The sequence below is a fragment of the Elaeis guineensis genome, chromosome 4, assembly GCF_000442705.2.
Source record: "Elaeis guineensis isolate ETL-2024a chromosome 4, EG11, whole genome shotgun sequence".
Taxonomy (NCBI): Eukaryota; Viridiplantae; Streptophyta; class Magnoliopsida; order Arecales; family Arecaceae; genus Elaeis; species Elaeis guineensis.
The window spans coordinates 44,339,307-44,343,525 of NC_025996.2; positions in this window are offsets into that span (position 1 = coordinate 44,339,307).

Here is a 4,219-nt window from a genome sequence, read left to right on the forward strand (position 1 = left end):
TAAGCCTCTCAAGGCTGTCCCAGGCATAAGCTCCTGACGGACTTCCAAGCATAAGCTCCTGACCAGCTGATCACATATAAGCCCATGGAGCTGTCCCAAAACACAAGTCTTGACGGACTGTCCCAGGCATAAGCTCCTGACCGGCTGTTCCAAGCATAAGCTCCTGACGGACTGTTCCACATAACAATGCTAGTCTAAACCATATCTTTTTTTCATTTAATCATTATATATTGATTCACCAAATCAATTCTGATTTACAATGTGATCAAATTAGATATGTCATATCCATACAATCATGCCATCAATCATTGATACATATGTATTGACATAATATACTCATGCTCAAAAATCATATAAGCAATATAACGGTGTCTCAAGCGTAGCAATTCATCGATCTCAAATCCAACGATGTAAAATCAAAAATGCAAAACCAACGATAAAATAGCATATATAATGGTGATCATATACAGGATCCTTACCTTTATCGATGACTGATCCAAGCATAGAAATCAACGAAATCTTTGATTTATGAGTTTTGAAAATAAAATATTCTACTCGACATCTTATGCAAATAGTCGTATCTCTTCATGATCTTTATCAAATATAAAATCATATATGAAGAAATTACTAATAATCGATCCTAATAACACAATTCAGGACTTCTCCTAAGATTAACCTAAATTGGAATTTATCTAAGTATCTAGACCCTCCACTGATCCACAAGACTTCTAGAGAGAGAAAATTCATGAAGAGAAAAAATTTTAGAGAAAAAAGTAGAGAGAGAAAGTGAAGAGAATCTTCGTATCCTTCAGATGAAGCAATCATGATCGAGATCATCAAAGATCATATCAGGATGATCCAATACGGATTAACCATGATCGATGTTATAAATTTCAAATAAAGATCAAATCGGAATCCAATCTACTGCATGAATTTCGAAATAATCTCAGATCATCTTATTTTTATCTCAAGTTTATCCTAAGATCCGTGATGCAATTAGAGAAGGAGAGAAAGACCCTAGAGAGACAAAATCCATAAAGAGAGAGAAAGGTCTAGAGAGAGAAACTGGAGAGAAAATCTAGAGAGAGGAGAGAGGAAAACTCACTCTCATTTTCTTTTCTTTTCTTTTCTTTTTTTTCTTCTTTTTCTTTTTCTTTTCTTTTCTTTTTCTTTTTCTTCTCTTTTTCCCATTTCCTTCTTTCTTTTCTTCTTTTCCTCGTCCAAAATAGAGGACCCGATCCCCTTTTCTCCTATCGCCCTCATGCGGCCAAAGAAGGCCGACTCCAGCCACCCCTGGCAGCATACGACGGCGGTGCATCCACAGCCCCGGCGCCAACCCCAATGGCGGCTATGGCCAGTGGCATATAGAGAAAAGAAAAAGAAAAAAAAGGATGGTCCTGTTCTTCTCCAAACCAGTAGCTTGCCGGCTCGTTGGTAAAAAAAGATACTCAAAAATAGATAAAAGGGCAGAGAAGGGGCTTACCTTGCTTCGACGGCCGAGAAGGACTCCGACGGACCCTCTTTCCCGTCTAAGAACCCGCAGATCCTCTTGGAAAATCCTTTCAATCTCCTAAAAATCTCTCCAAAATCTCGTTGTAGAGACCTAAGGGAGGGAAGAGGGTTTTATAGGAAAGTTTTCCTAGTCTTTACCAGACTCTATCAGTCTGATTTCATCGGAATCGAAGAGAAAGAAGACTCCGAAATCGAAGAGAAAGAAGACTCCAGTTAGGAGTCTTCCTCCTCCTTCCATCGTGAGTTATTTTGGGCTCACCAAAAATTGTTAGGCCCAAGAGCCCTATGGGCTGAGCCGTGACAAAAGTATTGCCGCATGGGAGAGAGACGCTTGTACATAGCTCTTTGGTCGCCAGTCTCCACTCCACTCACCCCTCCTCAACCCACTCTAATGTTGTACATATTGCTCACCTGCACGTGACCAAGCTGTAAAAAAAATCTTTCCTCTTTTAATAACATGGGTGGCACGGACCTCTATTCTCATAAAAAAACAAAATAAAAATAAAGCATGGAGAGGAAGAAGATTCTTTTGGAGCGCGTCAAGAAAGGGCATGAGGCAATGAATCTATTTGGTGCGTAAAAGCACATTTCAAAGTATCTTTTCTGATGAATTTTTAAAAGGTAGGGTGTTTGATCAATGCTCGCCACAAATATTTTTGAAATTTTTAGCCCACCACGATGGCAAGAGCCCAATGTGCAGGACCAGGCAATTATTTTAGACTCGTTCCAATCCAACCAAATCTTTATTTTTTGGAACTAAATTAAACCATTTTTATTAAGGGTGAAAGTGAACTGAATAATATCCATCTGCATCTATTTTTGTATCCAAATCCATCCTAATATGGATAAAAATTTTAATAGACAACTAATATTTATATTTATATTAATATCCATCAAAGAAAAATAGATATGAATGTGAATAGATAATTATCCGATCCATATCTTAATATTCAATTCTATTTATAATCCTATTTAATTTTATATATTACTCAAAATTTTTTAAAAAAATATATAACCACGTTAATATATTATTAATTTGATTTATCATTTACTTAATAATATTTTTATTCTGTAGTCATCAATTTAATTATCCAACTTATATCCATATTTATATCTATATTTTCAATATCCAATTTATATTCATATCCGTTTAAAATAAATATAGATATGAATTGCTGCATCCGTCTAATATTTGTATTCGTATGTATGTTTATCAAATAAAATAAAAATGAATGTGGATAGACTGGTATCTGATCTGATTTCAGTCTTAATTTTTATTGTCAGAACATGTAGCTGTAGTTTAAAGAAACTATCAAATAAATGTATAGAATAAGAAATTTAAATAAATTAACCATATATATTGAGCATAATATGTTAAAATAGTGAGAAGAATACTGTCTGAACTTTGTTCTTTTGTTAGATATATTATTTTTCTTTGGAGCGGCGCTTCACCCACGCTCAACTATTTATATGGTCTACTTGTTGACATGGCTTTGCATGGTAGGTAGTGAAATCAATGGTAGTCTGGAAATGAGCATCATACATGGCGAGGTAGTTAATAAGGTGCAGTCTGTTGGTGTGATCCCTCCTCGTATGGGATCCACGTACCTTTAAAATAAATAAAGAAAAAGAGAGGTGCACCAAAATAGGACTCATATTGATTGGGCCTTATTGTGCGCACGTGTCAAACAGATCGTCGGAGACCGCACGCTCCGCCCCACGAAGTATTGTCCGCTTCGGCTAGATCCGGACGGAGAGCGTGCCCCATGGTCCCCATCGGGGGTTGTCCCTGGAGCCCCTGATCGGGCCTCACTGGGGGTTATTCCGCCCCGGCCCGACGTCACGCAGACGGCCTTACGGTTTTGTCCTTCGCCCTTTGGGCAAAAGGCGTCTCGTGAGGGAAGGTGTGCTCATATCCCTCTTAAGCACATGCACACACCAGAGTTGCCCGATGTGGGACTATTAAGGGAGGTCCCCCCACAGCCTGCCCACAACATGCCCCCCACTCTGGAGGGTGCATGTGAGGACAGGGGGCGGATGCCCCCTACCTGGCGCGCCAAACCTGTTGCGGCCAATTCCCTCGTCACCTGGTCGTCGGGAACGAGCGCCTGCAAAAGAAGTCCGCACTGACCGGAGGTGACTCCGACGGGGACCCTCCGACGGTCAAGTCAGAGAGGAAACTAGGCAACAGTAGAAAAGAATCAAGGAGCTCAGCGAGAGAGAGAGGGAGAGCTAGAGAGGGAGAGTTCAGGAGCTTCGAAAGGAACCTCCTCCAGCACTGTTGCCTTCCCCGTTTTATAGTAGAGCGCAGCATGGTGCCGTCGTTAATGGCGCAGACAATAGGAGAGTTGTCAAATCGTCGGAGGCTGTTAGAGTCGCCATGGGGCTATCAAATCGCCGTGGAGCTATCAAATCACTAGGGTTGACCCATGCCCCTGGCAGGACAATGTCCCCAGGGCGGCCACACCGCAGGTCCTTGTCAGGACAGCAGCCCACAGCAGTCGTACGACCCTTGGGTGGGCTGGCCGACTATACGTCGGTATTCGACCGCCGGGACATCGGGTGATGACCCGGGGACACCGTCGGCTGGTCTGGTGCCTTGCTTAAGTCGGACTTCGGCTGCCACCCCCACGGTGAGTCGGTAATATGGGTTCGGTCGCTCGGTCGATCGGGAACAGCATGGGCTGGTTCGGCCGACACACCTTTA